Source organism: Aethalodelphis obliquidens, unplaced genomic scaffold (genome assembly GCF_003676395.1).
Source record: "Aethalodelphis obliquidens isolate GAN/ISIS:26980383/991018 unplaced genomic scaffold, ASM367639v1 scaffold34, whole genome shotgun sequence".
NCBI classification, from domain to species: domain Eukaryota; kingdom Metazoa; phylum Chordata; class Mammalia; order Artiodactyla; family Delphinidae; genus Aethalodelphis; species Aethalodelphis obliquidens.
The window spans coordinates 776,185-801,414 of NW_020837978.1; the positions used below are offsets into that span (position 1 = coordinate 776,185).

A 25,230-nucleotide genomic window follows, 5' to 3' on the forward strand; every position below is an offset into this window, starting at 1 on the left:
CTCGGGAGAAACCAGCCCTGCCAACACCTTGATCTTGGACTTCTAGCCCCCAGATCATGAGAAAACACATGTCTGTTGTTTCAGCCTATGGTACTTTGTTACGGCGGCCCCAGGACATTAATATACTTGTCAAATAATCGTCTCCGTGGGCACTGAGGTGAGGCTGCAGGAGCACATGGGGAGGATCCAGGAGCTCTCACTGCTCACCCGCCGACTGACTCACTGGGTACCACCCTCCCTGCCTCTGGACCCGGCCGGGTCAAGTCAGAGCCAAGGCCGTGGACTTCCTTCTAAGACGGCTTTTCTTTAGGAGATGGGAGGGGTGGCAGCACATAACACGTGCCCAGTACATGCTGTTCACTCCCGTTTCCCACACGGCTGGTGCTCTAAAGACAGGGCTGTGCACGGCTGACGTGTGCGTCTCCGATCTCATTCACACAGCGTCTCACCAGATGAACCCTCGCCCGCAGGGTCAGACCTGGCCCACGTGGACACCACCCACCCAAGGAGCACATGGGCTCACACAAAACCACGCAGGAGCACCACTCTCAACACACACACATGTGCACACACACACGTACACACATGCACACATGGGCACGTGCACACATGTGCACATACACACAGGCACACGTGTGTGCCCTGCAAACACATGGGCGCATACACCCAGGCACGCTGTGCGCACATGCACACATATGTGCACATACAGAGGCACACGTGTTCACACACCAGCATGCACGTGCACAGGGCACGTGTGCTCACACAGGCACACGTGCACACACATGTGCACACATGCACAGGCACACATGTGCACAGGCACACACGCACATACACAGCCAGATGTCTCCTGTCTGCCCATCCTAATGGGCTCTTCGTCTCGTGCAAGGACACCATCAGGAGAGACTCTGCCACCTGCCGACCGCACGGCAGTAGCCACACTTCTTTGACCCCCAGTCGATGGCCCCGCGACCCCGGGCTTGAGCATCTGCCCTGGCCCCGAGAGTCAGCTCTGCCCCGGGAAAGTGTGCAGGGCACTTGGCCAGGGTAAAGGGGGCTTGTCTGCGGAGGCGCTGGGAACTGCGGAGGTCTCGGGGCTATGCCCACCCCAGAGCCCGGCTGGGCATGGGTCCAGGGAGCCGACTGCCACCTCCCCTCAAGGGCTCTTGGGGGGACAGAGGGAGGGCAGGGAGGTCCAGGGCTGCTGCCCACTCCCGGTCCGGGAGGCCGAACAGGCCCCTGCTCCAGGCAAGGGCCCTCAGACTGTCCCCTCCTCGGGACGCCTTCCTGGCTCCCCTGCAACGGGCCAGGCACTGCCGCGGGTGCAGCCCCCGCCGCCTACAGGCCCGTCCCACCTCCCCTGACGCTCTCGGGCCTGTCTGGATGGGTTTATGGATTCACGTTGCAAGAGGACCCCATCCCGGTAACAGAGCAAAGCACCCCAGTCAAGCTAAAGATAAGCATTCCTGGGGCCTGTGGTCCTGCTTCACACCGAGAAATACGCCGCTTGTCGGGTTGGATCCCAGAGGAAGATGCTTCTCCCGACGATGGCGAGGGCAGAACCCCCTGTGCTTGTGAAGCCAAGAACGCCTGGCCCGAACGCCCTTGCGGACCGTCACAGCGGCTCAGGACTGCAGGCCTCCGCCCCAGAGGTGCTCCTTTCTCGTTTCTTCAGTGGTTTGCTGCATGAACGGTATTTTTGCCCTCATCCTTCATGTGTAGTGGATCTCCGGTGAGCAGGGATGGGGATGAACAGGCCTCCAGGTGTCACGGCTCTTGGGAACTCCTTCAATGAGCGTTGTGAGGAGGAACCTGTCTACGGAGGCAGCTGGCAGGGAGGCTCCTCTGCAGAGGACCCCCCACTTGGAGTCCAGGACGTGGTCTCGAGGAGCCAAAGCATCACGTCCGTGTGTTGAGTGGAGCTGAACCCAGTACCCCCAATTTCCTGCCCCTCCCGCCAACTCACACGTGATGGTCGGGACACAGATGGCGCTGCCCACACGGGCTGTCCCTCCTCGCAGGGCAGACCGTGCACCACTCAGCACGCGGCGAGCGCGGACATTAACTCTTCCTAACCGTTTACACACGTGGCCTCCAGGAACCTGCAGGCCTTGGTCAAGACAGCCAGGCTGGCGAGCAGAAAGTTCAGGACAAGGACCCACAGCAACACGAGGTGGAAGAACCGTGGATTTGGACCCGAACAGACTGGACTCCACTCCCAGCTCCTTCTTGCCAGCTGGGCTTGGGGCTCGTCATGAAGGGCTCTGGGCCCCCATCCTCCCACCTGGAGAATGGGCGCATTTCTGGCTCTGGACGCTGGTGAGGATGGAGACGGCACGTGTGACCTGCGGGGCAGGTACAGCTGCTACCGTGACCCCCGGGTTCCTGCTCACCTCAGTCTTCCTCGGTGGCGGCTGTGTTTTCCAAGGGGCACCCACAAACCCGCGGGCCGGCAAAGGTCCCGGAAGAGGGTCTCCTCGGTAAGTGTGTCTGGGGACCTGACCCATCCCGTCTCCCCCTGACACGAGGCCTGGCACACGGGGACCGTCCAGTGAAAGTGCAAAATGCATGAGTGGGTGAAAGATGGAGAGAAGCCCCTTTAACTCTGCAGAGCTCGGCATTTCCAAACTTAGCGTCAGAGGCCATTTCCCTCCAAATACCTGGGAGCTGCCGTCCCAGAGGGGCGAGTGCATCCCCAGCCCCTCCCGCTGGGGGGCCCTGCTGCTGGGAGGTGGTGACGGAGGACCCAGCGCGGCCTCCGCTCCAGCCGCGGCCAGTTTTATAAACAGCCCAGATGTCTGAGGATGTGGCTCACGGCCTTTCTCCACCCACCGATTCACTCAGAAAACGCTAATCTCACTGCTGGTCTATGCGGAAAAATAATAAGGAAGGTCAGAACAACGCGAATCTGCAGTGTATTCCAGGAGGAAATAAGAAATTTCTCCCATAGGCGTTAATGAATTAACTGAGTCCCGACTGCCGCCAGTCAGCCTATAACACTATTTAAATTTCTCCCTAAGAGCGAGGAAAGGGTTGTGCATTTCGACAATCACAAAGACATTCCAAATGAAGTCGCTGTATTTGCACAGAAGTCTTGGTCAACAGGACCCAGCTCTTGGCAGTGACGGAGGGGGTGACAGGCCCAGGGGTGCAGGTCCTCAGGACTCACAGCTTCAAGTCTCCTCGTCGAGGCCGCATACGTGACTGAAGGACACACAGCGGCTTCCCACCTCCAACCTGTCTCCCAGGTCACTAACTGTCCCAGTCTGCTAGGGCCAGCAGAGCTACATATTCCAGACCAGGCAGCTCAAACAACAGAAATTTAGTTCTCCCAGTCCTGGAGGCTGGAAGTCCAGGAGGAAGGTGCCGGCTGATTCCACCCCTGGTGACGACCGTCCCGCCACCGTGTCCACACGTGGTGGAGAGAAAGCCAGGGCGTCTCTTCCTCTTCCTGTAGGAGCTGTAGCCCTGCCGGACGAGGGCTCTGTCCTCAGGACCGTGTTTACTTTCACCGTCTCCTCACGGACCCTGCTTCTGAATCAGCCACACTGGACTGAGGGCTTCACCGTGTAGATCTGGGGGACATAAATGTTCAGTCCACAGCACTGACCTCGTGCGGGGACCAGCGTCACCAGCAAAGACCACAGCTCAGGTGTCCTGCAGCCATGACGCAGCCCGGGTGGAACAGACTTGACGTAACGCACAGGCAGGATTCCTACAGGCAGCGCCGTCCACAGAGGGCTGAGCTCCACAGTGAGGTGTCGGGAGCACGTCTCACTCTGCCGGCCCCCGCCTGACACACATGACGTGCATGACACACATGGCATGCTGATACATCTTGCCCGCCTGACATGCCTGACACACGACATGTCTGGTTCCAGAAGCGGCATTAAAGTTAAGAAAAAGAGGAATACAGACAACCCCAGTGTGTATCCACAGATGACGGATAAACGCAACGTGGTCCATCCATACGGTGGAGCACGACTCGCCCTTAAAAAGGAGGGAAATCCTGACACAGGCCACACCACGGATGGAACCTTGAGGACACGATGCTCAGTGAAATAAAGTAGTCAGGAAAAGACAAACACTCTGTGATTCCACGTATGTGAGGTCCCTGGAGGAGTCAGAGACAGAGAGCAGGAGGGTGGGTGCCAGGGGCTGGGGGAGGGGGTGGGGAGTCCGAGTTTAACGGGGACGGAGGTTAGGTTTGGGAGGATGGAGAGGTTCTGGGGATGACGGTGGGGGTGGTCGCACAACACTGGGAATGCACATAACATGACTGAACTGTGAACCTAAAGATGGTGGAGGTGATAAATTTTATGTTATGTGCATTTTACCATAATTTTTTTAAATAGCATCAGCTATTATTAAAGACAAGAAACTTCCTGCAAAGGGGTCATGGGCACCATCATCCTGGCCTCCTGACACCACCTGCCGGTGCTGGTGAAAGGCGGGGGCCCTGGTGAGCGGTCCTGGGGGCTGCGCGGAGGCCACAGGGGTGGAAGCCTCGTGTCGAGCCGAGAAGTCATCACCTCTTGACAGAGGTCTGTGGCCGGCATCTTGCACGATCCTTGCTCTCCCAGGTGTTTCCTTAGAGCGTCTCTGCCTATGGACGTAGCACAAACACACTGGCTGCGAGTCGCGGGCCTTTATGTAATTTGCTCCTTAGTCATTGTCTGGCCAGGAGGTCGGCCTGCAGCGCAGTGCCTCCCTCCCCTGGGCCTCTGCAGGGGCTGCACCGTGGGCGCGGGGGGCAGTAAGCCTCCGCGGCGAGCTCCACCACAGGGAACTTGGAGGGATAAGAGCCGAGCTGTCTGGACGTCATTCGGCTGAGATAGCAGAGAGGGTTTCCCCGAGCCTGCCAGGCACCGATGGCTTCTAAACTTGGGGGGACATCACGATGCCCCGTGTGAGCGCAGGGCCAGGGTAGCCCCGGCCGGGAAAGGGTGGCATCCGCAGGGATCCAGCCTGAGCCCCCACCTCCTGCCCAGGCCGCCGGCCTTCCCGCCCCAGCGGCAAGGGATCCCCACTGAGCCCACCGCAAGGGTCAGCGACGGGGTCTGCACTCGCACAGCGTGCGGGCAGAGGTCCACGCCAGCCCGACACCCTTTGTTCACGACTCTTTTCCTCATAAATACAACGGAGAGAGTCCAGCTTCCCAAAGCAGAGTGGGATTCAGTGAGAAAGGTCCCGGGGCGGGCTCGGGAGAAACAGGCGTGGACACCAACACTCAACACACTCATACACTCATATACACACATTCACTCGCACATATACACTCAGACACACGTACACACATGTACACTCAGGCGCCCACATCCACACTCACACACATACATACCCACATATTCACTCAGAGATATACACTCACATTCACACTTATACACACGTACACACACACACACACACACACTCACACACACACACCCTTACTCTCAGGCAGGCCCAGTGGTGGTGAGTACAGGGCCCAGCCCATGCCCGCCTGCCCCCCAGCTGGACAGGCTGCGAGGGACGCGATAGCGCCCTGGGCCTTCAGGTCCAGACACGGCTCTCGGCCCCGCTCAGCCCCATGGCAGCATCTACACGTCCAACCAGCTTGCACTTTCCCGGGAACCTGTCTGCTCTCCCAGAGCTGAGCTTCTTCATTCTTAAACCCAGAAATCTTAGAAGATCCAGTCAAACACACATGGAATTCCTGTGAGTGGAATGAAATTCATTTCTTGCACATGTGTCTGGAGGGAAAGATGTATGACTGTAAAGAAGAAGCTACCAGACAGCTTAGACGTCACCCTGGTTTTTCTCGATGGCTTACTCTTTAATGATGGCATCACCCTGAAATATCCCCAGAAGTGGACGTGACAGAGGAACGCACCACCAGGGGCTCTGACTTGGCGTCCCAGCACCAGAACACATCCGCCCCAGCATCGGCCCCGGCGCGGATGCTGGGCCAGGACCTCTAGCTCCTCGGCCGGGTCCTTCCGGGGACAGAAGCGCTGCGGGAGCACGTGGTAAAGGGGAGCACTGAGCCCCGCACACCTGCACAGGACTCAGGACCCCGGAGACAAGGCTGGGCCTGGCTCCGCAGGGGGCTCCCAGCCCCGCCGCCCCTTCAGGGAGGAGCCAGGGTCACCCCAGCCCCGGGGGCCGCCCCCGTGCCTCCCCCACGTCACCGCTAGCCCTGCACTCAGGTCCTAGGACCCCACACTTCAGCACATGTGAGGTAAAGGAAGTCGTCGTTCGGGCTGCGACGCGGTTCGCGGTGAGCCCACTGGGCAGGCCAGGCGCCAGGTCCCCACGCGCACGGGTGCGGTGCCCCTCCCGGGGGCGAACCCCTGCACGACATCTGGTCCGGTCGGGGCGAGCTTCTCAGTGGGTCCCGCCCAGAGCCCCTCCCCTCGGCGCTGAGGCCCCTGCCCCGTGGTGCTGGTCCCTTCGCCCAGTGGGTGCTGGTCGGTTGCTCGCTCCATCGGGCGGGAGTTCCGTGAGGGAGGGGCCGCTGGGCGCCCATGTCTGGAGATGCTGGGCGCAGAACCCACCCATCCAGAGCTTGCGGAGGCCCCGTCATCCGGCTCCACCCGAGCTGGGGAGGCGCCGGGAGCAGGGGCCGCGCTTGCCTCCCCGGGGGGGCCTCGACGGTGGCCGGAAAGGAGGCCCTTGGATGACGAGGTGCTCTCTACGGACACATTTCTAAAGCGACCGAGGGGCGGATGACGGCGCAGGCAGCCACACCGAGGCAGACCGGGGTCCTGGGCCGGCTCGAGCCGAGAGGAGGTGACGGGACGGAGGGCGAGCTGAGAGGAGCGGGGCGCAGGGCGGCTGGGCAGCAGCCTGAGCCGGTCCTGGGCACCACGTGGCTGCTGACCCCTGGACGGCCCCTGCCTCAGTGTTCTGTGCAAAACGGGAAGATAACAGCAACCTCTAATCTCGGGTACCACCTCCTGCGGCCCTTCGCTCACAGTTTGAGAATTCCCGAGTTTGTGGAATAAGCAGGGGAACATCTCAAGCAAGTCGTTCGTAAGCGATGGGAGGGAAAGAACGCCCCCCAGGCGGGGCTGCTCAGGTATGGGGACCAGCTCTAAAGAAACTCAACTCGACACCTGGATGCAAGGCGCTCCTGCCAGCTCCTTGGCTAACGGGGGGCCAGGAGCCAGCCTGCCTGCAATAAGGTAATTGCCGCTGTAACTCCTTAACTGACAGCAGTGATGGTCTTTAGACAGCACTTATTTTCCAGGGACCTTACAAGGCTTCGTTCTCCCCGGGAAACTCGCACACCACACCCGTTTCAGGATGGAGAGTGGCAGAGGGCCGGCCAGGGCCAAGTCTCTCCGGCTGTGATGGGGGAGAAGCTGCACCACCTCAAGCAGGCAAGCAGCACGTGTCGCTCCTGAGCTTAAAACCAGGCCCGCCCCCAGCGCCCACCAGACACAGGCCTTCCCTCAGGGGCCCCGTCCGTCTCCCCCGCCGCACCCCCCCTCCCCGGGCGCACCCCGGCCTCTGCCCCCCGCCCTGCGCTGTGCCCCACGTGCGGCATCCTCAATGCCGGCTCCCTGTCCCTCCCTCGGAACATGGCCCCCGATTGAGCTCACTGGCAGCCCCCCAAGGAGCCTCCCTCAACACCCCCCGGGCACGGGGGGTCACTGCGACGCAGGCCCTGGAGGGCAAACTGCCCCACGCAGGATCCCCACCCTGGGCCAGGCCCCGCGCCTGTCTCGCATCAGAAGATGAACTTGCCCAGGGCGGGAATGGGTCCTCCCCCGCCTTGGCTTCTGGACCTGCCCCAGGACCCAGGTGTGCTCAGTGGTGCCTGGGGTGGGGGAGAGCATCAAGGGTCCTGCCCGGGGAGGCTCTGTTGTGGGCGCTCAGCTCTGGGGATGAGGTCTCGGGCCTCGGGCCGGGAGGGGAGGGGTCTGATGAGGGTGCGGGACCACCCGCAGGCCGCCCATCGGAGGGGAAGCCCACCCCCATGTGGGTGGGCAGAGCGAGGATGGACCTCACGTCCCGGGAGGCCCCTGACGCTGCACTATCTCTGCCTTGAGAGTAAACTATTCTCCGCAAACAGCGAGGCTGCCGTCCAAAAGCAGCTTGACGTCTTTTCCCACGAAATCACTTTGCATCCTGAGGTTTTCTCTCCTGACTCAACACGCCCGCCATTGGCCCAGCTGCCCAACCAGTGTGGACCTCCCGGCGCTAAGCCTGATCGCGTCACCCCTGAATGCCCCCCCCTTGTCACTCACCTGGTCACTGCCACCACCTCCAGCCTTCCTCCAGGTCACCACCCCCAGCTCCCTGCACTCAGTCCAGAAGCTTCAGCTTCCTCCCCTTTCCGTGCAAAACAAAGTCCAGATCCCGGCGGCCTGGCACTGAAAGACCCCACGACCGACCTTTGTCCTAACCTGCTCTGCCCCGTGCGGTCAGGACCAGCCCCATGGGCTGTTTAGATACACGTTTGAAGTGACGTGAAATGAAAATAGATGCTCTCAGCCACACCGGCTGCACCTCGCGTGCCCAGGAACCACCTCAGGCTTGCAGCTGCTTACAGGGCAGCACAATTCTGGAACATTCCGTGCCTAGACGGGCCTGGAGGGAGAGGACGGGAAGCTGCTCTGGGCCGTTCTCTACCCAGCGAGGGGCACCCAGACTTCCTTGGGTCCCAGCAGGCTTACAAATTCATCACAACGAGGTCCCAGGTGTCCCTTTTCTGGGGACAAATAAGACTCTGCTTGAGAGACGCTGGGAGCAGCGCCCTTGCACAGGGGACCCAGGAAACCTGAGCACCCAGAGCTTCCCTGGCATGAAATGGGGGCACCGGGGCAGGTGTGCTCAACAGTGACCCTCAGCAGCGCCAGCGGAGGGGTGTGATGACTCCATGGTTTCACCTCGTGGTCCCCAAGCCTCGGGACGCATGGAAACCCTTCGGTGAGAACCAGGCCGCCTCCCAGACCCACCGGCTCAGAAGCCCAGAGGTGGGTCCCCCATGTCGACAACTGGCAGGGCCCCTGGGACTCCAGTGAGCGCGCTGGACTGAGAACAAGATTCTCCTCTTCCCTCCCGCGTTCCTCAAAGGCACAGGCTCCTAACAGAATGAGCGGAGTGCTGGAACTCCTTTCTCCCAGCCGGACACAAGCCCTCAGTCAGGGCTATTTATACAAAACTGCTGCTGGGGACGATGATTAAATCGCTCTCAGAAACACGCTGTTGACGTTTCCACCTGAGAGTCCTGGCGTCCAAGGGAAGCGGGCACAGCCTCTCCCTGTCGTGACCCACCCCACCTCTCACCTCCGGGTGCCCGTGTCGCTCTCTGTGTCACGTCCAGCCCGAGTCCATTGTGTGCCCGCGATGTCTGAACAGGTGATAGATTCCATCACGGAAACTTACCTGCCAGCACTCGTCAGTATTTACTGAAGCCTGAAACGCAAGTAAAAAACAATTTGTTTTCTCTCTGTTTATGGAAACTGCTTCTAAAATAACTGAATTGTGTCAGCATCAAAACCACTGCCTGGTGCAGCTGCACTAGGCTGACCGGCACTGAATGAGGAGTCCAAGGAGTTTGGGGCTTGCAGGGACCCTGAAAACCACGAGCCAACGGCCTCCTGCGGCAGGGCACCCACACAGGAGCTGAGACCGGACGGCAGGACCCCGCCCCCGGCCCTTCCCTCCCCACTGCCCGCAGCTCAGCTGGCCCAGGCTGATGGGCGACCCTTCCAGGTGTCAGGCCCACCTTTGCTCCCGGGTGGGCAGCTATAAAAACGGACACCGTTTCCTGAACACCTACATCCACCCCACCCCACGTTACACCCCTCAGCCCCACTCACAGCCCTGGGGTGGATATCAGGCATCCCACGGGGCTGACGAGAACATGGACGCTTCCAGAGATCAGCGACTTCCCAAGATCACACAGAAGCTCTGGGACGTGAGTCCAAGTTTAGACTGACTCCAGAACCTTCGCTTGACCACCGAAGACGCCTTCCCCAGACGCCGTCGCCCTGGAGTCCTGTCCCTGCCTCTCCCCGTCTTCCAGATCGATTCCGGTGCAGCGGCCCAGCCCACCAGTCAGTCACCCGGGTTTTCAGCTCCGCAACACGGAGCCCAGGTTACTGAAATCTACCCTCCAGGGCTTCACGCGGGACCCTCCAACCCCCCTCTGCCTAAGCTATCAAGTCCCTGAGCAGCGTGGCAGAAGCTGACGCCGGGCCCCGTAGAGGTTCTCCCCATTCCTTAAATGCTAGGCTCCCTGTTCTTCGCCCCTGCTGCCCCGAGTAAGGACTACGTTTCCCAGCATCCTTGTCTATGTGTGGCCACGTGAGTGCATTCTGGTCAATGGGGTTCAAGCAGAGTGGGAAATCCTGCATACAAGGAAGAGAGGCCCCCTTCCTTGCCCCTTTCTCCTTCCTGCTGGCTGGAATGTGAGTGTGATGGCAGGAGCACAAGCATCTACTGGATGATGAAGCCTAGGGAGTGACAGGACAGACAGCAGGAAGGAGCCTGGGCCTCTGAGGACCTAGTGGAGTAGCGGTGCTAGCCCCGGACTGCCCATCTTCCAGTATTTTAGGGGCACATCAAGCTTGACCAGCCGTACATCTCACGCCTCAGACACTTCACCCCAATGACAGGCACCTGTCGTGATCTAGAACCTTCCTCCACCAAAGCACTGACTGCAGCGGTTAGCTTTCTCCTTCCTGCTGACTATTCCCAAAGCACACCTTTAAGACAAGAAGGGAGGCCATATTCTGGGGAGGCCCTCGGTGGACAGGGGCCAGCCGCCCTGCAAGTCCTGCGGCTTTGGCCCCCTCGACCTGGCTGCTCTGCCTTTTAACTTCAGGTGTTCATCCCTTGGCCACCACTTCATACAAACTGGGAGTTGGTCCTTTTCTAAGCGCCTTAGGCATTTATTGTCTACTCTGCGTCTAAACTACCCTAGGATCTAAGAAGACACAGAAGGCATACACAGCGACTTCTGCTCTCAAGCTCCCAGACGACAGCCATGCACGTTTTCTTACGAGTCTATGAAAAGCACATAATTTTTCAATGAAAACATGGATTTTTGCCGTGTCTTAAACCAGAATCTGAAGTGATAAATCTGTTTAAGTGTGAATTATTATGTAACAATAATAAGAGTCTACAACTGTCCTCGTCCATCAAAGGAGCTTTTTCACACATCGCAACAAGAAATAAGGCTACAAGGGACCCATTTAACAATGAGGTTGAAGCAACCCAGATTTACTGCGAGTGCTCAGACTCATGGAAAACCATAAATTTGAGATCAAATGGCCCTTCTTCTGAAAGCAGAACTGAAGGCAGCCCAGCAATACAGCAGGAAGGGCGCCAGCGCGGACACGAGACGCCAGCAGCTCGGCAGTCTCGAGCATCCTCATCGCGGTCCCAGGGCAGCAGCCCTACCTCTGGCGCTGCTCTGAGCCTGACGTGGGACCACCCGAGAGAGATGCCGGCCGGTTCTCAGCACGGGGGGACCCAGTGCTTGAGTCCAAGTCTAATGCTGCGGTTAGAAACGCAAACGCACGCCCTCAACCACACACACCAGAAATCTGAAGGAAGGGGAGAGCCTGACACTGATGTGCACGAAGTAACCCAGCTCATGCAGAGTCCCAAAGTGAAGGCAGTGGCCAGTGATACTGATAACAGTCTGCATTTACTGAGCACTTCCTGTGTGCTACACTTTGTGCTGAGTACTTTATATGAACAGTCTCATTTCATCCCTGCAGCAACTTTCTGGGAGGGTATTCTTACCCCGTTGGACAGATCCAGATCGAGAGCCAGTGGGGGTGACATGTAGCAAAAGAGGAAGAAGCAGCTGGAGCCCTTGGACCAAGACAGGGCCTGGCCAGCTCCAGGCAGCCTTCCTGGAGGCAGCTCTTCCTGCAGCGTGGCTGGGGGATAATCGGGTGTCAGCATAAATGATACACAGCCTAACGTACGAGGAAAACTTGCTAGAAATTCAGGGGAGAGTGTGGAAAAGAAGAGGGCTGATTCTGTGACGCCCAAAGCAACAGACAGTGAGATTCACCAGATAAAACTGAGCCTGCAAGGAAGAATCTTCCTCGCGAATCACTTCCTACATCACCTTCGCTGAATTTCAGCCTTTAGGGTCCTCTGGGTCCACAGCCCTTTCCCGCTTTTACCGACTTCTGCATCCGTGAAACACGAGACATTTTACCCCCAGTTTTCTGATGCGTGTGCGTTTGTGTGTTTTGTAAGGTTCGTGAGGTTCTTCAGAGCTCAGAACGATCTCCGACCAGGAAAGATGAAGAGCCCGGCTGCAGGCTTCCCGTCCCGGGCTGGGTGGGGTCTCTGTCGGGGTGCAGCTCAAGGGCACCCTGGCCCGAAGCCTGCTGAAGGCCCACGGCGACTCCAGGGAGACCCTGGTCTAGTCACCCGGGGACGCAGCCGCAGTGAGGGCCCTCAGCAGCTGGTGGCGTGGCCGTGATGCCCTGACCAGCCAGTGGGGCGGGAAAGCTGCATTTCCTGCCCAGTCCTCCCCAGAGAGGCTGCCCGTCCCCAAACTGGAAAGGAGACAGGGCCGAGAGGCCTCCAGGCAACCAGGAAGATCCTCGTGCAAAGAAAGACAGGGGGCAGGAAAATGAAGCAGGCCTTTCAGCCCGAGAGGTGCACCGTCCACACCTGCCCGCCTCCGTCTGCACCCACCCTGCCCAGCCCCCCTTTCCGTCCTGCAGAGACGGCGAGCTCAGCCCTTCCCCTCTGGCTCCACCGACCCCGGCCCGGGAGCCCACCCTCCGGAGTTGCTCACAGGAATCCCAAATCTGCCTCGCTGGGCAGCCAGAGGACCGTCCCCAGGGGTCACGAAATCAAGTTACTGAGTCTTTTTCCTATTTGGAAAAAGAATAGGATGGAATGGAATGAAAAGACTAGAAAACAGCTGAGTCATGGAGTACACGGGGTAGAAAGGTTAAGCTTTGCTTCTTGAAACTTCGGTTTCTGTGTGTGTGTGTGTGTGTGTGTGCGCGCGCGCACGCACGTGCAGGATCACACTTTAAAACTGTGTGTCTCAGTCAGGAAACTGAAGGGCAGATCTCGGGCGGTCCACAGAGCATGATGGCAATGGCTTTCTGAAGAGCTGTGAAGTCACAGGGAAGAAAACAAAACCAGTGGGGACCGAGGACCCAGAGTCAGTTCTGGCCATGCCGTGTCCCCAGACGAGCCCCAGGTCTGTTTGAGCTCCTTCCTCATTTGCAAAATGATGATGGCGACTCCTGCCCCGCCTGCCCCCAGGGCTCTGGGCAGCTCAGCTGGAGCAACGGTTGCTCAACATTGAACACGGCACAGAACAAGGCTGACTGGGGCACCGTGAACATCCGGCTTATGGTGGGAAGTTCAAGCCGGGAGGGGAAGAGATGGGTAGAGGATTTGGGAGCCATCGTGGTGCACCCTTCAGTCCCCTAAGTGTCCAGCTGGGTAACAGTCCAGCGGACGCCTCAGGGATCCTTCTGCTGCAGTGATTCTCAGCAGCACAGGCAAAGGAGGTTTTAAGTTCGTCTTGTTACCACCGTTGGCCCCAGGGCTATTGTGTGTGACAGCAGCCGAATGTCTGACTGTCTGACGCTGGCCGGATCATTCCAGCTCACCCCACCCCTGCAGAACCGCATCACTCTCAGGGCGGAGAGGCAAGGCCACGTGCCTGCCTTTCACTGGCGCCAAGGCTGAGGTTCTCTCCATTGCATGGAAAGATCTCGCCAAACACTGGTTCTCTGTCTTCCTGCGTGAGTCATAGACTAAAGAATGAAGAAACGCTTCTGAACGACAAACAAGGAAAAAAGAAGAGGAAGAAAGCTAGGATGACGTGTTCTCGGACCACAACTCCTAGTCAGTTTACATGAGCAAAATCAACATGCAGATCTCTGTTTATAGAGTAAGCTGTTAAAGGACAAAAAAAAAAAAATCCATTCCTTTCTTCTTTTCTAATTGAAAGATAATAGACACACAAAAATCAAATCATAAAATTAGTTCCCAAGAAGAAAGGAATGTCGGCATCTTAAAGTGGGTGCATCCTCCCAAACTTGTTTCTGAACTAACAGGTGGATGGACACAAATGGAGACACAGGAAGATGTTACTTTATAACCCACTTTGTTTATCCATCAGTGTCAGAGAGCTTCACCCATGATGGCCAGTGGAGGGCTAGGACACTTCATCATGCTGTTAGAGGTCGTGTAGGATTCCCTCGTACGGAGGAAGTGCAATTTATTAATCAACCTCACTAAGGGACGTTTAAGTTGCTTCTGAATTTTTTTTTTTTTGAGGTAGGGTTGACACATAACATTGTGTAAATCTAAGGTGTAAAACGTGTTAACCTGACCCATTTATAGTTGCTTCTGAATTGTTGCTCATACAAACGACGGCAGGATAGATATGCTTACACATTCGTCACTGTGCACTGGTCCCATTACCTCCGTGGGGTTCATTTCTAGCAGAAGAGCCAAAACCCGTCTGCAGTTCCAGCGTCAGTGCAAACCACCAAACCGCTCCATGGAGGGTGGGTGCCGGGTCCCACTGTCTCAGCACCTCACCAACAGGGGCTGTTACCAATCCTTCCACCTTGTTCCCAACCTGATAGGTAACAAATAATATTCCACTGCTGTTTTCATCGCCTGTCTCTGATTTCAGTGAGGTGTGAACTTACGAACATGGCTCGTTATCAGTGCACCCGTACTGCTAGCAGTGATGACGAAAGCGTGCTTAGCACTGGGCTAAGCTCCTCACGGAATTCGCTCTTTCACCCTCACGATAACCCTGCAGGCAGGTACCGCTGCCCCTGTTTCACAGAGAACAAAGGCTTAGCGAGCTTCACTTGCCGAAGGTCAAGGAGCCGATAAATAGTGACCCCCGAACTCAGTCCAGGTAGACCTGCCTCTACAGCCGTGTCCTCGAGCGGGGCTGTGCTTCCACTTACCTCCAGATGCCAGTGGGCTGACTCTGTGTTTCTTCTAGGGATGTTTCTAGCTGGGGGTGTTATGTGTTTATGCCCTTTGCCCATTTTACAGTCGGAGTGTTCATCTTTTTCTTATTAATTAGCAATAACTCTTTGTATATTAAGAATAATAAACTTTGTCATTTTTGGCTACTGACTTTTTCTCTGTGGAATGTATTTACACCCAATTTACAACTTTCACTTCTGTTTATACTCAGTGTAGGGGTTTGAGTGAGGGCTGGAAAGAGCCTGATGTAGGACCCCTGATGCACAGAGAGTCACAGGCAGGCGGGCTGAGCTGATGTTACATCTCACTGGTGACTCAGTCACCGAGCCAGGGGCTTGGCAGTGAGGAGGGGGAGGGAGGAAGGAAGAGACGGACTGAGTCAGCCGAAGCAGCGGTTCCTGCTCTGTTGGGTCTCTTGCTGAGCTGCCCCTCCAGGACTTTTTCTGTCCCTTCTGCCACTCCCCATCCCACCCCCGGAAGAAGTGGCCTTTGTCACTTGGGATGGTTCCAACGGAGCCGACCCTCTTCTTCTCATTCCCAAACTTAAACCTCCCTTTATTGAAGCAGAGACTAGGCTCTGTTGACAGACCATCCTCCAGAAAGCGGGGCGCACGCCAAGGGGGGTGGGGGGCGGTCAGAGGCCAGGCCTCGGGGCGCCACCCGGGCGTCTGGCCGCGTGGCAAGTCGCTCCAGGCTCTTGGCCCCAGGGTCCTCGCCAGCAAGATGGGGAAATGACGACGACGTCACACGGCGGCCTGGAAACGCTCGTCGAGCGTTGTGCCTCATGGGACCCGAGTCTCAGCAGATGGCCCGCTGCCCACCACCACCCCCCGGGGCCCTTAGAGACGGAGCTCGTGGAGCAGAGAGGAGGCCTCGTGGGCACCCGGAGGAGGGTGAAGCTGCTGCGACCTGGCTGCCCTGCTAGGAACCTAGCACTTCAGCTGTGTGTCTCCAAAACCGCCCCGCAGGGCGGCGCCCGAGCTCAGCGACCCAGCGGGGGCTGCAGGCTGCCTCTGTCTGCCGCGCACAGCTGCAGCCCCAGGGGCGGGCCCAGAGCCTTCCCGCGGCACAGAAGCCTCTGCCTTTGCCTTTTATTATTCAGGGTGGCAGAGTCAAAATCTACAGAGATCCCAAATACGTCAGGACTCCCTGGAAGCCAGAGGAGAAAGTGATCCGCTGAATGCACTGTCGCGACCAAAACAACGCCCTCGCCAGCTACCTGGTCCGTCAGTGCTGCGCAATTCGCAGCCGCCCCTCCCAGCTCGCCCTCAGCCCGCCTCTGGCCCCGGCTCGGCTGACCCTAGTCCTGCCCTTGCTCCCAAAGCTCTGCAGACTGGAAGGGCTGTTCCCACCATGCCTGGAGCCCGACTCCTCGCAAAGGAGGAAACGCGCAGCTGACCGAAGTGCGTCCGGCCAGAGCCTGGCCACCGTGCCCTTGGCCGCGCACTTGCCTAGCCCTTCTGCACTCGTCACGTCCTTGGTCTCCCCCAAACCCTCCAAGCAGCACAGCTCCTGGTCCCCGTTTTCTGATGGGAGCCAGGCATCAGCTCACACCCCCCAGGCAGCCTCCCGCCCCCGCCCCCGCCCAGAAGCCCTCGGTCAGGAAGACACAAGCGTCCCATCTCAGCAGCTCTAAGTCAGGGTTGAGCGCTCGCTGGGCAGCCTGGAGGCCCAGGCTCTGGGTGCCCACGGTCCTCCCCAGGGCGGTCACGTTGGCGTCAGCAAGCGGCTGCTGCCCTGCCCTCCAGCCTGTCCCCTGGGCTGTCCCATCGCTCAGCTCACCTGTGAACTGGGTGGTACCACAGCCCTCGGGGCCACACCACAGGAGGTAAAACCCATCACAGCTCTTAGGAGGAAGCTGGGAAATGCAGCCAAAACCAGCATTGCCCAGATGGAGGATTAGAACAAACCTACAAGAAGGGCCGGCACGCGGACCACACCCCCCCCCAAGTTCAAGGGCACAGACGCCAAGGAAGGCTCGTCCCCGAGAGGAGCCACAGGCAAGGCCGGCTGGAGGCTGCTCTGAGCGGCTCTCGACCGGGAGTCGCCAAGGCTTCTTTGGGATACTCCAGTCCAATCCCTGTGTCTAACCGTTGACGGAACTAACCTCCCAATAGGTTAGTTAAGGGACTGGATCAGCTGGTCAATGGCAGGAAAGTGGCCAGAAGCCAGGCGGCTCCAGCAACGCCTCACGTGTGCTTCCAAGCGCTTGGACTTCCCTCCGGTCCTCCTTCACGTACATACACTCACCCGCATGCACGCCTACACACATGCACACACATGGGCACACATGCATACATGCACACACTCACACACCTACGTGCATACACACGTGTACACACATGCATACATTCATGTACACACACATCTAAGGCACATGTGCTCATATACATGCACTTGTACGCACACGTGTGCTTGCACACACACGTGCACACGTGCACACACACATCCGTGCCTCTCCTCCTCAGGCAGGAACATCGCCCCGGTGACACGCTGACCAGGAAGCTCTCCGAGGGGACCCTGTGTGCTGGGGGGGGCCTGATTTACTTTCAGCTTTGCGTTTGCACCTGACGATCGGCCGACACGCAGGCCAGCAGCAGCACGGAGCTGTGAAATGACCATGGGTAAAAGTGCTCAGGAGGGGCCCATGCTGGCGCCTGGTGCACAGACCCGGCCGCGTCCCGGTGGGTGTCGGGCAGGAGACGTCGGTGTAAAGCTCGGGGGCTCTGTGGTCAGCCCGGGGCCAAGACCCCCCCCACCCCCTTGACTTTGGGCAGCTGGCCATCCTCACGCACTGAGTCCAGGCCCACAGGGGGTGTCTCCAGAGTGAACGAGATGCTGCACGTTGGCTGCCGCCTCCCGGCCCCAAACAGCCAAACAGACAGAAAGGCACCGGGTTGGTCTCCGCCCGCGGTGGAGAAAAGCGCCGTCCTGCCTGTTCTTTTCCCAAACTCCAGGTCTGCAGTTGCCCCCGTGGGTGAGGGCGGTAGCAAAGTTTCCCAAAACCCTCTCAAAACTCACCCGATCGAGAGGTCCTTTCCCGGTGGATACCGGGCACCCGGCCTCTATGATCCTGTCCTCCACGTGCTGCCATCCGAGCATCCTCAAGCCACGCCCTCTGGGTCTGCACGGACCCACAAGATCACAGCGCCCAGAGGGCAACGGTGACCCCACGTCAGCTGAGAACTTGACCCAGGAGGCGCCCAGACCTGGAGCAGGAGAGCCTTCCTTCCACCCTGGCTAAGCGTGTGGTGAGCTCGTGAGAGAGTCTGTGAAGTCGCTGTTCCCAAGGACTCGGTCCAGCCGGTGGGGAAAGGTCAGAAGCCTGCCCCTCTTCACGCCTCTGGCCCCCAGCCTCGCGGGGGCCTCGTGCACGCAGGACCACAGTGCACCGGAGCAGAGAGGCGGACACGTCCCTGGCGGCCTGGTCTCGACCCGCTCGGACACTCTGGGGCCAGGAGGGGGGCCACCACGCGCCGGCCAGCGTTAGCATCCCAAGGCCCCTCGGCTCACACACAGGCAGTCTGGGCAGCCCCTTGGCCCAGAAAGCGTCTCCAAGCTCCCGTAACCGTCCTGGCAGCGGCCTAAACTTGCTCAAGGCTTCGGGGGTGCGCAGGTCAACCTCCTCAGGGAAAAATACAGGAACCGGCCAGGGCCTGGGCGGCACTGCCTGCTGACCCTCTGCACTCTCGTCTCTCACCAGGCAATCGTGCTAAGCTGACTGCCTCCAAGCAGGCTCGTGTTTAATCCTCCCCGTGACGCTCACTCCCCCAGTGAGGGAAGAGCTGCGGAGACGGGAGGCAACCGGACAGGATTACGGGGCCAGAAAGGGCGGGGCCTCGGCCAGACCACACCCCAGGGTCCCCGCCTGCCCCGTCCTCACAGACTGTGAAGCATCCACTGTATTCAAGTGGACAGACAGCGTCCAAGCAGAGAGAGGAAGGCGCGGCCCCGGCCTCCAGCCCCGCACGGGACTCCAAGCAGACAGGGCAGCCTCCCCTGACCCAGCCCCGCGCCCGCGCCCGCTCCTGTCTGCATGACAACCGGCCGGTCTCCGTGGCAAAGTGAAATTGTCCTTCTCTGTGAGTCAGGATGCCCTGAGGCCTCACTGCTACAAGCTCATGAGTACGACCAGCTGAATACATTCCCATTCACAGGAGTCCCTCCGCACAATTCTGGTGACCAATCCTTCAATGCCCTTTAAGATAATAAAAGATGAAGAGAATACTGAAAAGGACGCGTGATTTGCTTGAACTGACGTGGGTCTGGTAAACCGACAGGCCCTCAGAACTGTGCTGTTTAAATGCACCTTCTAAAAAAAAATAATAATAAATAATAATAAAGAAATGTACCTTCTTCACAGTGAGCCACCATGCCCCCTCCAGGGCAGGGGGACACTGGAAACGGGACGCAGACCGACTCCTCGGGAGGGGCCGTGGGCAGCTGCGTAAGGGCAGGCGCTCTCTCTCACTGTGACTCACGTCTCAACAGGAATGGAGATCTGGTAAAAAATGAAGAAGTACTTTCATGTAAAGGTACCTATGGGGCGTCTGTTTCCCTCTGCCCCAGTAAAACATCCAACCCCACTGGCGGGCACCGCTGGAGCCCCCCGGCCCACCTCCCCTTCCAGCCACTGTTGCCACCAGCTCTGAGCAGGCAGCTTGGCCAGGTCTCTCGGGTGCCTGCTGGGACGTATGGGCACCGACACAGGAAGTGACCCCACTGGGCCACCGCCGACCAGCGGGAGACAGGGCCACGGAGAGAGGCTCCACCCTTCGTGGGTAAAGCAGACATTTCCAAGACGCGTTTCTCCAGGCACCCGGGCAGGCCTCTGGGGGCCAGTCCCCCACCGTAAGGCAGCTTGTAGGGTCCCCCCTTTCTTTCCCCCCTTTCCCTGCTCGCCAGCATCATTTCCCAAACCAACCGCCTGCCTACAGGCCTCTCTGCCAGCCTCTCTCAGGGTAACCCAGACTAGGAAACTAATTTCCTGCGGTAAGATCCAATGACAATAGTTTTCAAATCAACAGGAGGTGAGACCTTACAAAAGATGTTTCTGTCCATCTCTGCTTTCAAGGAGGCAGCCCGGGAGACAGATTCAACATTGAAATATACAGAATTCCGGACAGCATCTCAACAATTTGTGTGGACCATTAGTCAGAAGAGTCGAAATAGGGCTTTTGCCCAAATCTGGGATGTCTGGTGGCTGCAGCTCTACAAGAACAGTGAAGATAAAGTTTAACTTTACGTCCCTGAGGAGCAGGAGACAAAGAGGCCGAGAATATGAGGTCCAGTGTGGCAGGAAGAAAATGTCGGTCACATCAACGCTAAGCGGCTGTCACCACACCTGAGCTGACACAGCTGAAGCATCCTTTAAAACGGACTTCCCAGAAAGTCGAAACCAAACATCCCACACTAAACAAATATTTTAGAGAGGAGGAGGTTACCCTCTAAGGGGTATCTGGAGTGTGATGGGTGAAGGTCACTAACACGGCAATGCTCCCCAAATAAGCACATGGAGCCTGGGAAACCAATATCGCGCTTCACCAAGGATACAGGTCATCCCGGGAGCGCTCCAGAAGGGCAGGGGCGGCTGCAGACGGACCGCCTGTGTGGCGTGGACCACTCTGGGAGCACAGCTACACGCTCTGCTCGTCGACCTTACCAATGACGATCAACCAACACCTGAAAAGATGCTCCGGAGAGTCCGAGACACCACGGAGGAAGGAAGCTCAAAGCAAGACACCGCACGCACACCTGACCTGCGATCACTGTCCCAAAAGCTACGAGGAAATGCCGGCCTTGGTTCCTCTGCACAGGAGTGCCGAGTGGGGAGACTGGAGGACCTTCCGGCTGTGTTCCAGGGCATGGGGTGGGGCAGGGGGGAGGGTGTCAACCACAGCGGAGGCCAGGAGCTGAACGAGCTTCTCCCAGTCCCGGGTCTTCTGTGCTCCAGTTTCCATGTCTTACAAAATTAGGTTGCTAATATCGAGAAAAATCTTGAGGAAGAAGAAATGAAAGAACATAGTGAAAGTGCTTTGTAAAAATAAACAGTATCATGTCAACTAGTATTAGAGCTAGGACAGATATTCAACTTCACCTAGAAAGTCCTATGTTCAAAGCTAACATGTCATCCCCACAAACTACCAGGAAAGGACGTATTTAAACAAATTTACACTTGAAAAAGCTTTAACGTGCCTTAAGCACCGAAGAAGCATCCTTGTCTTATGACTGATCCGAAAAGTCATTCTCGCCTCTCATTGCAGAGAAAGGGTGTCTTCCCCCCCGGCAGCACTGCTTGAGCCCAGCTTTAATTAGAGAACAACTTTGAAAGTCACATGTATAGACTGATATAATTCAGGCTGGCCTCCTTCCACTTTGTAAAAATGGGTCAACTTTTCTTTGAGCAAGTTTAAAAACATTCCACTTTTTATTGGAGCTCCAATTTGTCACTGTAATTCATATTTTGAAGTACACGGCTAGAAATAATAGTCCCATTTGCCCAGTCTAGAAATTCATCCTTGCTGAGGCCCAGTCTCTATGATAAATCAGCAAATTAAATGAAATGTTCTAGTCTAGTTACTGAGCATCAGTGGCTGCTAACACAACAGAAAGGCATGTGTCGCTTGATGGAAAAGCAACCGACACCTTTAAAGTCATCTTGAAAAAAAAACTAATCTGAATCTGATCGAGTCTCTCAGTTCAATCACCAGTTACCAGGGAATGTGTATGGAGGAATAAGTTAAACGACACATGGGAACAGTCAGTGAAATCCAGAATGACGTGTGAAACTCAACATACAAACTTTCCCAGTTTTCAACAAAAGAAAAGGAAGAAAAAAGAGAGAGCGAGGAAGGTGAAGGATGGACTTAATTATTTAAAAAGGTAAAAAGACACCAGCCCATCACATTGTGTGAATTTTACTTGAATCCCAATTCAAGTATACAAACTGCTTTTTAAAATTACAACTTAAATTACTGGCCATGAAGGAGAAACCAGTACAGATTATTTTCCTCCCCCAAACAAACAGAAAATTGTGCAAAACATAAATGAAAACGTTTTTAGACATAAGATATCAAACAATATGACTCTGACCCTGGAGAAAAAGAAACAAAGAAGCTGAGCTTTACAATCTCCTGGATTTCTGCCTGAAAGCAAATTTAAAACAACAGCAAAGGGACAGGAGCATCTAAGAGGAGCTCCACATCTGAGTTGAGGGAAACAGATCAGAGTTCAGGGAGGCCGTACCAGAGAGAACTGAACTGTGCAAAGAAGGGTTCCAGAAAGCTGCATGGGGGCCCCTTGAGCCTCTGGCTGAATCCAAATCTGTGCATTCATAGGGGATATTTCTACAAGGCTGGACAAAGAACAGTTCCCAGAGCTTTCACAGGGCTGGGAGGGATGCACATTCTAACCAGCCATGTGGACACTCCTGCTTGAGCGCCCAGAGCAATATGTAGAGATGCCAGAGGGGCACACCTTAGTAATAGGGTTGACTTAGCCCAAAAGTACAGACTAGTCCAGAACTGCCCTAAAAAGGGCTTAAATACAAACCTGGTAAGGATTCATCAGAAATACGTAACTTAATTTTCTAGCAAAACAAAATCCAAAACACTTTAAGAAAACAAAACCCAAACACTCAACGACCTAAACCTCATAACGTCCCACATCCAATCAAAAATTACTAGACATGCAAAAAACAGCTAATTATGACCCATAACAAGAAGGAAAATCAGTCAGAAGAAACAGACCCATAAATGACAGAGATGTTAGAAACAGCAGACAAGGACTTCTAAAGCGCTCTTATACGTATACTTAAATCTCAAAGGAAAACATGCACATGATGAAGAGACATAAGAAAAGTGTTTTTAAAAAGCATCAAATGGAACTTTTAGAGAAGAAAAATACACTATTTGTTGGGAAAATTTAATTGGACAATTGTAACATCAGATCAGATGCTACAAAAGAAAGGTCAGTGAACAGGAAGACGTTGAAATGGAAAATATTCAAATAATACGTAGAAAGGAAAAAAGACAAAACACACACACACAAACTCAGCAACCTGTGGGACAATATCAAGTAGTCAAATACACATGTAACTGGAGTCCAGGAAGAAGAAGACAGAGAGCCGGTGGCAAAGACAAATTATTTGCAGAATAATGACTGGAAATTTTCCATCTCTGATGCAAATAACAAATCCATAGGTCTAAGAAGCTCAGGGATACACACGATGGATAAACACCAACCATTGAGGGGAACATCACAATCAAATTGCTGAGAACCAATTGTTAGCAGTAAATGTTTTAAGTGGCCAGAAGAAGATAGATAGATATCTATATTCCTCTATTTCTATGCCCATATAAATGTGAAAGAAAGCAGATGAGCTGTTGCCTGGGGCTGAGATTGGGAAGAGGAGGTGAAATTGCATGCAGGGGGCATGAAAGAACTTCCTGTGGTGGTGAAAATGTTCTCTAACTTGACTATGATGGTGGTTACAGGAGTGTGTACATTTGTCAAGACTCATTTAACTGCACCCTTAATATAGGTACATTTTATTACATGAAAAATGCACTTCAATAAAAATGACTTTAAAGTAATATGACATCTTCAAGATAATTGAAAATTTAACACCTATTGAGTATTTAATGATATTAAAAATTACTGTTAATTTTGTAGGTATGATAATGGTATTATGTTATTTTTTGTATTTTTTTTTTTGTTTTTTTGTGGGGTTTTTTTGCAGTACGCGAGCCTCTCACTGCTGTGGCCTCTCCCGTTGCGGAGCACAGGCTCCGGACGCGCAGGCTCCGCGGCCATGGCTCACGGGCCCAGCTGCTCCGTGGCATGTGGGATTTTCCCGGACCGGGGCACGAAGCCATGTCCCCCGCACCGGCAGGCGGACTCTCAACCACTGCGCCACCAGGGAAGCCCTATGTTATATTTTTAAATGAGTTCTTATCTTCAGAAGTACATAGTGAAATACAGATGAAATTATATGATATCTGAGATTTGTCCTTTAAAAAATGTAGGCAGGGCTTCCCTGGTGGCACAGTGGTTGACAATCTGCCTGCTAATGCAGGGAACAGGGGTTCGAGCCCTGGTCTGGGAGGATCCCACATGCCGCGGAGCAACTAGGCCCATGAGCCACAACTACTGAGCCTGCGCGTCTGGAGCCTGTGCTCCGCAACAAGAGAGGCTGCGATAGTGAGAGGCCCGCGCACCGCGATGAAGGGTGGCCCCAGCTTGCCACAACTAGAGAAAGCCCTGGCACAGAAATGAAGACCCAACACAGCAAAAATAAATTAATAAACTCCTACCCCCAACATCTAAAAAAAAAAAAATGTAGGTGGCAGGGGAATGGAAGAAGTAAGGATAAAACCATATTGACCACCAGTTGGTAGTTGTTGAAGTGGGATATTGGGTACATGGGCGTTCAATACACTATTTTCTCTACCTTTTAAAATAATTGTTTGGAACTTTCCATAACAAAAAGCTTTTTGAAGTGCTTTAAACACATGAATGATGTCATGTGTTTATTCATTTAAAAATGTAAACTGATCAACTATTTTGAGTGGCAGATACTCTGGGGCATAAAACTAGTAGAATAATATTGTCTTAATATTTCTTATTGCTCCATAGTCAATACTCAGTTTCATTTAGCTAAGATTAAGGAGTTAGATGGGGGTCTGGTGGAATTTTGAAGGGAACTTCTGAGCGTCCTAAAGACGCCCGTAGTCTCCATTCGGTGCAACTGCCCATCGTAACTTGTACACTATTCCCTTTAGTATGGTAGCACCAGCGCTAGGCTGCTGGCTGTTGAGCACGATCAGGATGATTTCTAATTCACAGATAAAGAGCTTAAATGAGAAGGAAGGAGGAAGAGAAATAACCTAAACTCCCTGATGGGGAATTTTAAATGGAGAAATTATATATCGGTTACAATGTAGGGCACTATAAATTCAACAGAGAATAGCTTGGGCACTATTCCTGGGGCACTAGGCACTATAAATTCAACAGAGAATAGCTTGGGCACTATTCCTGGGGCACTAGGCACTATAAATTCAACAGAGAATAGCTCGATTCCAGTCTGGCCTGAGAACAAAGTCGGCCCCATAGACTGTAAGTGAACTTGAAGGCAGTGTGCAAACCAGCTGACACGGAAGACTCTGAAAGTGAAGCACATAACTCGAGGTACGTGAAAACAGCAGTAACATGGAGAGATGGCGCTCTTGCTATAACTCGGGAAGAACTTGGTAGAGAAGTTGTAGGAATCCTCCAAACTCAAAAGGG

At 55.4% G+C, this 25,230-nt stretch overlaps 1 long non-coding RNA gene across 2 annotated transcripts in view; it reads right to left on the reverse strand.

The window, feature by feature from the left end:
* Nucleotides 1–23,650, reverse strand: part of LOC113631647 (uncharacterized) — a 142,346-nt gene extending 118,696 nt beyond the window's left edge. The window contains exons 1-4 of one of the 2 annotated variants that reach the window (XR_003437464.1): nucleotides 19,981–23,650; nucleotides 19,296–19,444; nucleotides 11,743–19,141; nucleotides 9,274–9,402 (exon numbers count right to left, since the gene is read on the reverse strand). This is a non-coding gene — a long non-coding RNA (uncharacterized LOC113631647). Of the gene's footprint in view, nucleotides 1–9,273; nucleotides 9,403–11,742; nucleotides 19,142–19,295 lie in introns of both variants that reach the window. The other variant, XR_003437463.1, reaches the window with a different exon arrangement.
* Nucleotides 23,651–25,230: the final 1,580 nt, after the last annotated feature.